This window comes from Carcharhinus amblyrhynchos, chromosome 29 (assembly GCF_965287045.1).
Source record: "Carcharhinus amblyrhynchos chromosome 29, sCarAmb.v2.hapA, whole genome shotgun sequence".
NCBI lineage: Eukaryota > Metazoa > Chordata > Chondrichthyes > Carcharhiniformes > Carcharhinidae > Carcharhinus > Carcharhinus amblyrhynchos.
This window is the reverse complement of record NC_137352.1, coordinates 35472401-35485608: the sequence shown is the minus strand read 5'-3', so window position 1 is coordinate 35485608 and position 13208 is coordinate 35472401.

The following is a 13208-nucleotide window of genomic DNA, read 5'->3' as shown; positions in this document are numbered from 1 at the left end:
ACATTTCTATATCAGACCACCTCCAAGAAAGCAGCTCATCCATCATTGTGTTTAAATACTATGGGTGAAATTTTACCGCCACGTCTGCCTGAGGTTTGTATGACCCCGCCTGAGGCCAACGGAGAATGCCTCACCCGCCCCCAAAATCAGGGTGAGCATGTTGGTAAAATTCTAGTCTATGTGCAGAATCTTCCCATCCCATGCAGCATGGGAAGCAGGAGGAACATGAACCATGGAAAGTTCCATTGACCTTGGATGAGATTTTCTGATTTTAGGGCGAGTGCAACAGGAAAATCCCACCCAAGCCTCAAGAACAATCAAAGGAGAATTAATTGTATATTTTTTATATTGGGCTTAAATTCCCTTATTTATGATGTGCATGTACATATTTTGGTGTGTATATGTTCTTTGTACATGTGTAAGTATGTGTGCATGTATGTGTGCATGCTCATGTGCGTGCATGCATATGTATGAGTACATATGTGTGAATGTTTGTACATGTGTGTGTTGCTTTTCATTCTTGGGATGTGGGCATCATTGGCTCAGCCATCATTTATTACCCATCACTAATTGCCCTTGAAAAGGTGGTGCGAGCTGCTTTTCTTTTAACCGCTGAGGTCCATGTGGGTCTTTTTCAGGATGGCAGCTGGTGACTAGTGGTGTGCCTCAGGGGTCGGTGCAGAGACCACAACTTTTCACAATATAGATTAATAATTTGGAAGAAGGAACTGAAGGCATGTCTTCAGAGAATCTTGATCAAGATTAGCTGCAGGTTCTGTTGGCGGTTAGGAAGGCAAATGCAATGTTGGCATTCCTGTCGAGAGGATGAGAATACAAGAGAATACAAGAGGAATGTACTTCTGAGGCTGTATACGGCTCTGGTCAGACCCCATTTGGAGTATTGTGAGCAGTTTTGGGCCCCATATCTAAGGAAGGATGTGCTGGCCTTGGAAAAGTGGTTCAGGGTAGATTCATAAGAATGATCACTGGAATGAAGAGCTTGTCATATGAGGAACAGTTGACAACTCTGGGTCTGTGCTCGCTGGAGTTTGGAAGGATGAGGGGGGATCTTGTTGAAACTTACAGGATACTGTGAGGCCTGGATAGAGTGGACATGGACAGAATGTTTCCACCTGTGGGAAAAACTAGAACCAAAGGGCACAATCTCAGGCTAAAGGGAAGATCCGTTAAAACAGAGATGAGGAGGAATTTCTTCAGCCAGAGAATGGTGAATCTGTGGAACTCTTTGCCGCAGATGACTGTGGAGGCCGGGTCATTGAGTGTCTTTAATTCAGAGATATATAGGTTCTTGATTAATAAGAGGATCAGCAGTTATAGGGAAAAGGCAGGAGAATGGGGATAGAACATAGAATATAGAAAAACTACAGCACAAACAGGCCCTTCGGCCCACAAGTTGCGCCAATGATATCCCTACCTATTAGGCTTACCTATAACCGTCAATCCCATTAAGTCCCATGTATTCATCCAGAAGTCTCTTAAAAGACCCTAATGAATTTGCCTCCACCACCACCACCAACGGCAGCCGATTCACTCACTCACCACCCTCTGAGTGAAAAACTTACCCCTGACATCTCCTCTGTACCTACTTCCCAGCACCTTAAACCTGTGTCCTCTCATAGCGACCATTTCAACCCTGGGAAAAAGCCTCTGAGAATCCACCTGATCAATACCTCTCAACATCTTATACACTTCTATTGGGTCACCTCTCATCCTTTGTTTCTCTAAGGAGAAAAGACCGAGCTCCCTCAACCTATCTTCATAAGGCATGCCACCCAATCCAGGCAACATCCTTGTAAATCTCCTCTGCACCCTCTCAATATCTTCCACATCCTTCCTGTAGTGAGGCAACCAGAACTGAGCACAGTACTCCAAGAGAGGTCTGACCAGGGTCTTATAAGGCTACAACATTATCTCCGAACTCCTAAACTCAATCCCTCCATTGATGAAGGCCAGTAGACCATACGCCTTCCTAACCACGTGATGAGAAAAATATCAGCCATGATTGAATAGTAGAGCAGACTCAATAGGCTGAGGGCCTGATTCTGCTGCTATGTCTTATGGCCTTATGGCGTAGGTATACCTGTAGTGCTGTTAGGGAGGGAGGTCCATGATTTTAACCCAGTGACAGTGAAAGAATGGTAATATATTTCCAAGTCAGTATGCTGAATGACTTGGAAGGTACCTCCAGATAGTGGTGTTCCCATGTGCCTGTGGCGCTTGTCCTTCAAGAAAATAATTGTCATGGGTTTGGAAGTTGTTGTCTGAAGAGGCTCAGTGACCAATGAGAAGGTTGAGTAGAGGTTGGCTGCTTCATACTTTCCTACCTTGTAACAACATTTCACCATTTAGCCACCAAAACCTGCATGATTTCAATGTAGCCCTGATGATCAAACCCTATATTTTATCTTCTATTCGATTGTTGCTTTCTTGCTGATATGTTTCACTTTTGCAATACATCTTAGCTCTGTGCCGAATCCTATCTCCGTCACCAACTTTAAGATGATCCTTCTTAACATTTATCTCTTTAGCGTGGATTCCTTTTTAATTATCTCCCCCAATGACTGTCAATATATGTCATTGAAACAAAAAATATGAAAGTGATAATCATTAAAAACAACATCGTTTGGAAATATAAATGAGATCTTTCCCCTACATATACTTTGCAAAACATATAAATCCACCAACCAGAATTGCCACAGAGATTGCCATCACCAGCGAATAGGACCAAGGGAGAACTGCAATGTATCTGCACTCACAATGTGAATAATGGAATACCATGGAATGGGGAGGGAGCTCGACAGCTTTTGTAATAAGGCATGTAAAATCTACACAGACAGGGACAGGAAATAATGCAACAATCAATCGGACAAAGATGTTCAGCCAATAGGACAGGTTCTTGGCATTGCGATCACCTTCAATGAAGCGGAATAATTGTGTAATATGGTGAAAGAGGAATCGGGTGGGCAGGCTACAATGAATTGTCAGTTCCGGTAAGCATGTTGCCGAAGAGTGGTGTTATCACAAACTTACGTCAAAGTAGAATTTGGATCTTTGTGTCAACAATTTATCACTCCAATATTTAAGAAGATTGAAGAGATTAAACAAGGAGTTTGCAAGCTGTGAGTAAGTTATTAAAAAATATTTTAGGGCGGGAGTGAGAGATCATTGGAATGCGTTGAATTGGAGACAACATATGACTGAGGTAGGGATTAATAGCAGAAGCCGTATCCTCAAATTAGTGGATTTGGCATCTGCTGTTCCAGAGGGTGGCTTTCACTATTTTTATGAATGACTTGCTGCAGTAATCGAGAATGGCAACACTCATTAGATGACACAGCAAGAAGTGTGAATATTGCAAACGAACATTGATAGATTCAGTAAATGTGCAAAGTAGTTGCGGGCGGAATTGCTTATATTTAGAATGTAATGATATTTTGCACAATAAACCGTTACTTCCGAGTATTTGCTAAATGTGATTAGCTGAGAACTGCGGGTCAGCAGAGATTTGGGAGCGAACTCAGTAAATGCTACAAAAGTATTTTAATGTTAAATGGAATGTTGGAATTTATTTTGAGAGCAGTGTGTTTGATGTTCTAGTTGTACTGAGCTCCGAGAGCACATTTCTTGCACAGTTTTCAGATCTGGGATGGAGATGTGGATCTCTGAAATGACGCAACACCAGGCTAATAGAGGGGGCAAAGGTGTGAGATTCTGAGGATGGATTGTTTGTGCGGTTTGTATTCCCCTAACGACAAAAAGATTCAATGTAAGCACAGCAATTTTGTTTCTCTCGTTATTGCCGGAGTTGCCGACAGAATAAAATGATGTCAAGCTGATAAAATTGGAGACAATTTGCAACAGACACCATTACATCAGTTAGATCAAATGAGTACAAAAGTAAATTAACCGACAATTTGTTCCGTCCCCAGGATGTTTGTATTCTCGTTTCCCTTCAACTAGACACATCTTCAAAATTCCATCACTACTTTCTCTTTAAAAATGCCAGAAAAATGGAGCCGTTCACATTGGGACCAACATTTGCGAAGAGACACAATGCGATAGAATGAGGAAACATCTGTGGAACACGGAGCTGAAACTGAGATGAATGGCAATGTTTGTAACTTTGAGAAAGCAAACACTGTGGGGATTCGCATTCCATAGGCACCAAAATCAGGATGAATTCCCTGCTGCAGGCAACAGTAAAAACCTGAGGCACTGGGCGGTATTTTACCATTTTTTGTCTAAGTGCTGGGCAGACTTGAAACTGGGAAAGTTTCAGATCTGTCTTTTGGACATGTTTTTAGGCTCCCAAACGCCGCCTGCAAAATGTTCAGCGAGTCTGATTTTAGCTGCAGAAACCTGTGGGTGAGCCTTAACCTGCCCGGTAGCTCCATTGGAGCCTCCAAGTGCACATGTGCAAAAAATAATAGGGCTCCCTGCCAGATCCATCCCAGGCCGGGTAATGCCTCCCAAGGTCCCCACGGACATTGACCTCACCCGAAGTTACTGACCTCCTTACCCCCAACCCTCCAGCGTTGCCTAAGTAGCAGCAGCCCAGCCTCCCCACCCACCCAGAGACCCACCTGCACATGGCCCCCATCTCCCCTGATGCCAATGGTTGTAGGACACCTCCTTCTCTCTCCCTTGCCCCCAATCCTCACAGAGGCACAGACCACCACCCCACCCCCCAGCATCACACCTGCAAGTGCTCCCTTGCCTTCCCCTCATTGCTAAAAAGCAAACTGCATTTGACTTGCAGGAGTGCTCTCCCAAACTGCCTGCAGCTGACCTGCCCTAACAAGGGGCAGCTCCATAAAAACCCCAAGGATGGACAGGCAGGTGGGCAATGCAGGAAAAAATGGCAAAGAAGTCAGCGCCCAGATTCACTGAGGGCGACCTCAGCAAGTTGCTGGATGCTGCAGAGGCCTCTTCCCCTCAGCAGGATACAGACCCAGGGGAGGTGATGGCAAAGCAGCCAGGGAGGTGGTTGCTGCCTTGGTTTGTGTCATGGCTCTGACCCCAGAACAGCGAAGCAGTGCCGCACGAAGGACAATGACCTGATCTGGGAAGCGAGGGTGAATGCTTAACATCAAGCATCTTCCCCAAGTGACCCCCCGAAGCCCCGCACTGCCAGCACCCTGCATGCTTGCAGCCCCTGACCCCTGAGCCCTTCTCCTCCCCCCTCCTCCCCCAAGAGGATCACCATACTTGCTTTTTGAGGACCACTCCATGATACTCTGTCAGAGTTATGCCATCATTTTTTTCATGGCTCCTTCTGTCCCCCCAGGAGAAGGATGACCATAACACCCATGAGAGGGCAAAGGTCACTTCTTCCTCAATTGCTGGAGATGCAGCAACAGGGCAGGAGGGGCTGGCGGCCACACTGGACCAACTGTGAGGCTGTTGGGAGGAGTCTCAAAATTTTCAGGTTGTCTTGCCTGCTTCCCAGGCCAACACTGCAAGGGTGGCACCTGCATTGGAAAGCCTGGGGCAAGGAATCCTCATCATGAGTGGTAGGCTCCAAGTGATGGCCGAGTCACAGCGGGCCACAGCTGAGAGACTCAGTAGGCTTAGAGTTTCTGTGGCCCATGGCTGAGAGGCTTGAGAGCTTGCACAAGACACAGCAGGACAGCTTTGAGGCGCAGCGGACTATGGCTGCAGCCCTTGAGAATGTGGCCCAGTCACAGAGGGTCATGGTTTAGGGGCTGCAGAGTGTGGCCCACTCTCAGAGGGCATTTGCTGCAGCCATTGACAGGTGGCCCCCGACTCAGATGGTCATCGCAGAAGGCGCGACCACCATGGATAGAACCCAGGAGGTCCTCCAGAACTAGCAGGGCCACGTGACGCCGGAGCTTCTGGAGCTCACTGCAGAAGCACTGCTGCCCCTTGGAGTGATCCAGAACCTACAAGAGGGAGAAGGAAGGGCTCGAGCCCATGCTGGGGCCTTCCAGCCAGGAGACCACGGCTGCACCTTCTGACTACCCCCCCCTTCCTGACACCGGAGCATCTCAGGGGTAGCGGGATTAAGAGGCTGTCATGCCAGCCAGTGTCCTCAAGTTCCAGGGCCTCCAGAGGATGCCCGCCACATGCATCACTGGCAATGTGGTGAGGCAACCAGCTAGCCCCGTCCAATGTACATTCTGCAAAGACATTGACATGTAGTGGTAGGCTGCATAAGGTTCAGAAGTTGTAGTTGCACTGACATGGCATTGGGTGAAGGGCTGCACTAGTTACATAGATTTTTAAGTATCTTACCAGTTCACACATTTTTATGTTAGCACTTATTATTTAGACACTTATATTGTAAACAATAAATGTTTTTTCATCACCCACCTGTGAGTAATTTGTCTCAGATTTGCTGTTTTTCTGATGGTCACTGGAGGGACCTTTCATGTTAATGTCACTTGGGAAGGCCCCTCAACATTGTGTCACTGAGAAAATGGAGCCATTGGTTCCCCAGAACCAATGAGTGATTCCCCCTTCCCCTTCCCCTCACCCCACCTGCTCCAGGTCCCTATATGGGGGTTTACAGATCCCTTACCCACAACACAGATGTGGGCTCAGGTGCCAACGTGAATGCAGAGCTCAGGTAGGAGTCAGACTAGTTTGCACCAGGGCATCATTATAATGGTATTAAATAAATCATCATCACCCTCCTGTCTGCCAAAGAAACTTGCTAACACAGTGTATCCAGGCCAGCCTCTCTGCCGTTATAATGTTGCAGGACCTTTTGGGGAGGGGTGGAATCCATGTGCAGAAACACAGGCGTGGAAGAGGGAGTACATGGTGTGATTAGCAAATTTGCAGATGACACTAAGATAGCTGGACTGGCGGACAGCGAGGAGCAGTGTCAGGCAATACAACAGGATATAGATAGGCTGGTATATTGGGCAGATAAACGGCAGATGGAATTTAATCCTGATAAATATGAGGTGATGCATTTTGGGAGAAATAATGTAGGGGGGAGTTATATGATAAAGGGTAGACCTATTAAGAGTATAGAAACGCAGAGGGACCTGGGAGTGCAAGTGCACAAGTCCTTGAAGGTGGCAACACAGGTGGAGAAGGCTGTGAAGAAAGCTTATGGATTGTTAGCCTTTATAGGAAGGGGTATAGAGTACAAGAGCTGGCATCTAATGTTGCAGTTGTACAGAACGTTGGTTAGGCCGCATTTGGAGTACTGTGTCCAGTTCTGGTCACCTTACTACCGGAAGGACGTGGAGACCCTGGAGAGAGTGCAGAGGAGGTTTACCAGGATGCTGCCTGGTATGGAAGGACTGGGTTATGTGGAAAGATTGGGTAAATTGGGGCTGTTTTCCCTCAAAAGACAGAGACTGACGGGAGATCTAATAGAGGTGTATAAGATTATGAAGGGTATAGACAGAGTGAACAGTGGTAAGCTATTTCCTCGATTGGAAACACACATTACGAGGGGCCACGGGCTTAGGGTGAGGGGGGGGGGTGAGGTATAATTCGGATGTTAGAGGGAGGTTTTTCACACAGAGGGTAATGGGGGTATGGAATGCTCTGCCAAGCAAGGTGGTGGAGTCAGGCATGCTGGAGTTGTTAAGAGATACTTAGATAGGCACATGAGCGGGATGGAGATGGAGGAATATAGGAGACTGTATAAATAAGGTTCAGGAGCCTTGGGATGTCCCTGGGAATCAATTGATTCCTATGGACCTTCCAACATATTTTCTGGCTCACTCGTTTTACTTTTGAGCTTCTGGGGATTCCCTTGAATATTTGTATAAGGATGTGCATGTTATCGATGTTTTTCTCTTTTAATCCACAGGTGACTTGGTCCGCCTTGTTGTTCAACAAGGGGCATACACACGGTGGGTCGTGCGAGGGCTGCTCTTGGATGTTTCGAGAGTTGCCTAGTGCTTCATGTCGTTAGTGTACGCTTAAACTGGACCAGATGCTGGGCAACACAACAGCTCAGTGACTATCACTGTTTGCTGTGCGGACACATGGATTTGGGCCGGTGTCTGTGGGAGTTTGCACATTCTCCCCATGCTTGCGTGGGTTTTCTCCGGGTGCTCCAGTTTCCTCCCACACCCCAAAGATGTGCTGATTGGTGTAACAAATTGTCCCTAAATTAGTCTCCCCTCAATCTGGTTTCCAATGTGGAGTGCCATAAGCATAGACAAGGGTCATGGGTGAAGAGGGGACTCACAATGTTGAAATGGCGGCACGGGCTCGTTGGGCCGAAGGGCCTGTTTCCCGTGCTCTGTTGTTCTTTGTAGGCCCCAGGTGATCAGAGCCTCCCTTGATGCCCTCGCATGCCTGATTCTTGCTGCCAGCCCCCCTGTGCCTGGATGGTGTTACTTGGTGTGGTCCTCCCCCTCCTCCTCCTGCTGGGAGGACACCCAGCTGGTCAGCCTCCAAATCCTCTTCCTCCTCCATGTTGCGAAGGGCACAGCACACCACCACAGTGCAGGAACAAATCAGGGGGTTGTACTCCAGGGCCCCACCAGAGTGGCCTGGGTACCAGAATCTCATTTTCAGGAGCCCTATGCACCTCTCCACTGTTGCGTAGGTGGCAACATGGGCTTCATTATACCAGGTCTCTGCCTCAGTCTCAGGCCTCTGCACAGGCATCATCAGCCAAGTCCAAAGTGGGTTTCCCGTGCCAGCCACGAGCCATCCCTGCAGCCTGGGTCCTCCTCAAAGGCCTCCAGTATGTCTGAACTCCTCAGAATGCATGCTGCCGGGAGGGTCTGGCAGAGACATGCATGATATTCATCTTGTGGTCACAAACCAAATGTACATTCAGGGAGTGGAACCCTTTTCTATTGATGAATCATTGTGGATTCCTGACTGGGGCTTTGAGAGCAATGTGCATTAGAACGTAAGAACATAAGAAATAGGAGCATTCAGCCCTTCGAGGCTGCCCCGCCATTCAATAAGATCATGGCTGATCTGAAGTGGATCAGTTCCACTTTCCCGCTTTCTCCCCATAACCCTTAATTCCCCTGTCTATCAGAAACCTATCTACCCGTGACTCAAATATATTCAGCGAGGCAGCCTCCACCACTTCAACGGGCAGAGAATTCCAGAGATTCACCACCCTTTGAGTGAAGAAGTTCCTCCTCAACTCCGTTCTAAACTGCACCCCCCCTTATCTTGAGGCTGTGCCCTCTAGTTCTGCTATCCTTTCTAAGCGGGAAGAATCTCTCTACCTCTACCCTATCTAGCCCCTTTATTATCTTGTAAGTCTCTATAAGATCCCCCCTCAGCCTTCTAAACTCCAACGAGTACAGACCCAGTCTATTCAGTCTCTCTTCAGAAGCTAACCCCCTCATCTCCGGTATCAGCCTGGTGAACCTTCTCTGCACTCCCTCCAAGGCCAATATATCCTTATGCAAATAAGGAGACCAAAACTGCACACAGTACTCCAGTTGCGGCCTCACCAGTGCCCTGTACAGTTGCAGCAAGACCTCCCTGCTTTTATATTCTATCCCCCTCGCTATAAAGGCCAACATTCCATTTGCCTTCTTGATCACCTGCTGCACCTGCAGACTGGGTTTTTGTGATTTGTGCACAAGGACCCCCAGGTCCCTCTGCACTATAGCATGCTGCAGCTTTTAACCTTTTAAATAATATTCCCTTCTACTATTATTTCTACTAAAGTGGATAACCTCACATTTGCTAACATTATACTCCATCTGCCAGGTCCTCGCCCACTCGCTCAGCCTATCCAGATCCCTCTGCAGACTTTCCACACCCTCCACGCAATTCGCTTTTCCACTCATCTTCGTGTCATCAGCAAATTTTGTTACCCTACACTCAGCCTCCTTCTCCAGATCGTCTATATAAATGGTAAACAGTTGAGGCCCCAGCACCGATCCCTGCAGCACTTCACTAGTCACCAACTGCCAACCAGAGTAGCACCCATTGATTCCAACTCTCTGCCTCCTATTAGACAGCCAATCCTCTATCCACACTAACACCTTACCCCCAATTCCGTGCACCCTAACCTTCTGTAGCAACCTTTTGCAAGGTATCTTATCGAATGCCTTCTGGAAATCTAAAAACACCACATCCACCGGTTCCCCTCTGTCTACCGCACTAGTCACATCCTCATAGAAATCCAATAAATTCGTCAAACACGACTTCCCCTTCACTAATCCGTGCTGCGTCTGCTCGATCAAACTATTCTTTTCTAGGCATCCAGCTATTTCCTCCAGCATTTTTCCAACTACAGACATTAAACTAACCAGCCTATAATTCCCTGCTACCTTTTTTAAACAGCAACGTAACATTAGCGGTTTTCCAATCTTCCGGCACTTCCCCGGAGTCCAGCGAATTTTGATAAATAACTACTTTGGCATCTGCTTTTACTTCTGCCATTTCTTTCAGAATCCTGGGATGCATTCCATCTGGTCCCGGGGACTTGTCTACCTTGCTTATGAGGAATTCCCACAATGGCTGTGAATCCTGCAACCTGATCTTCCTGCTGGGCCTGGTCCAGGTGAAATTTGATATTCTGGCCAGCCCAGGCATACAGGGCATCCATGCCCTGACTGCAAATGCCGCTGGGGGTCTGGAAGGAGCCAGTGATATAAAAGTTTAAAGCAGCCGTCACCCTCCTGCCCACAGGTGCCAGGTCCTGCAACAAGTGGCACAGGGTTGCACTGTTTGCTTTTAGAACGGAAGCCATTGGTGGCACACAGTGTCTGACATTTGTTAAAACAACACTTGAGAGTGGAACTACCGTGGTCTCCGCTCCCTCCTTCTCCTGCACCCCCCCCAATGGGATCCTGTTTCGAACCCCTCCAGCTACATCCTGAAACCCATTGTACAAAGAACCCCCAGTTTTTGTTGTGATACTATGGACTTCCTACAGAAACTCAGCACACATGGAGCAGTTGAACCAGGTTGAACTACTCATCACAATGGATTCTCAGCACTCTACACCAGCATCCCCCATGACAATGCCATTGCTGCAACTGCCTCAGTACTCAACGCAATAACTATCAATCTCCAGATGCAATTTTACAACTCATCTGCTTCATCCTGGATCACAGTATCTTCACCTTCAACAATCAGTTCTTCTAGACACATGGAACAGCCATGGGGACCAAATTTGCACCTCAATATGCCAACATCTTCATGCACAGGTTTGAACAAGACCTCTTCAATGCACAGGACCTTCAATCAATGCTATACACTAGATACGTCGATGACATTTTCTTCCTTTGGACTCATGGTGAACAATCACTGAAACAACTATATGATGACATCAACAAGTTCCATTGCACCATCAGATTCACCATGTACTACGCTCTGGAATCGTTTGCATTCTTGGACACACACATCTCCATCAAGGACGGTCACCTCAGCACCTCACTGTACCGCAAGCCCATGGATGCTCCACTTCTCCAGCTTCCACTCTAAACATGTTAAAGATGACATCCCTTACGGACAAGCCCTCCATATACACAGAATCTGCTCAGATGAGAAGAATCGCAACAGACTCTTCAAGATGCTGAATGATGCCTCATAAGAACAGGATATGGCGCTTGACTCATCAATCGACAGTTCCGATGCACCACAGCAAAAAAAACGCACCAACCTCCTCAGAAGACAAACACGGGACACTTCATCATCCAGTACTTCCCCAGAGCGGAGAAGCTATGGCATCTTTTCCGGAGTCTTCAACATGTCATTGAAAGAGGCCATCCCCAAACCCTCACTTCTTGCCTTCAAACAACTGCACAACCTCAAACAGACCATTGTCCACAGCAAACTACCCAGCCTTCAGGAGAACAGTAACCACGACATCACACAACCCTGTCACTGCAACCTCTGCAAGATATGCCAGATCATCGACATGGATACCATCATCTCATGTGAGAACACCATCCACCAGGTACACGGTACATGCATTTGGAACTCGGCCAACGTTGTCTATCTGATACGCTGCAGGAAAGGATGTCCCGAAGCATGGTATATTGGGGAAATCATGCAGATGCTATGACAACAGATGAATGAACACCACTTGACAATCACCAGGCAAGAATATTCTCTTCCTGTTGGGGAACACTTCAGCAGTCATGGGCATTCAAAGAACAAAGAACAAAACAGCCCGGGAAACAGGCCCTTCGGCTCAATGAGCCCACGCCGCCATTTTAACACTACCAGTCCACCCCTCCACTCATGACCCTTATCTATTGTTTTATGGCAATCCACATTGAGGGAAATTAATTTAGGGACAACTTATTCCTGCCAATCAGCCTAATAGCACATCTTTGGGGTGTGGGAGGAAACCGGAGCACCCGGAGAAAACCCATGCAAGTACAGGGAGAATGCGCAAACTCCCACAGACACCGGCCCAAATCCATGTGTCTGCACAGTAATCAGCGATAGTCACTGAGCTGTCGTGTTGCCCAGTATCTGGTCCAGTTTAAGCACACACTAACAACATGAAGCACTAGGCCAATCTTGAACAACCAAGAGCAGCCCCAGTACGACCCATCACGTGTATGCCCCTCGTTGGACAACAAGGCGGACCGACTTAAAACCTGTGAATGAAAAGAGAAGAAACATTATTATCATACCATATCCATTTACCTTACCAGGGACGTCCCAATGCTAATGAACCTTATTTAAAACAATCTCCTATATCCACCCATCTCCAACCCAGTCATGTGCCTGTCTAAGTTACTCTTAAAGGACTCTAGCGTGTTTGCCTCCACCACCTTACTTGGCAGAGCATTCCATACCCCCACTACCCTCTGTGTGGGGGTAGTTCGGCCTCTGATCTTCGGGTAAGCGTTCTCCAAGGCAGCCTTAACAACATACGACAGCGCAGAGTCGCTGAGCAGAGACTGATAGCCAAGTTCCACACACATGATGTCAGCCTCAATCGGGATCTTGGGTTCATGTCACACTATCTGTAACCCCTATGACTTGCCTGGGCTTGCAACATCTCACTAACTGTCCTGGCTGGAGACAATACACATCTCTTTAATCTGTGCTTAACCCTCTCTGCACTCACATTGTCTGTACCTTTAAGATCTGATTACATGTAAAGACTCGCACTCCAACCATTATTTTGTAAATTGAGTTTGTGTCTTTGTATGTCCTGTTTGTGAACTGAAATCCCAGTCACCTGATGAAGGAGCAGCGAGTGCTCTGAAAGCTAGTGGCTTTTGCTAACGAATAAACTTGTTGGACTT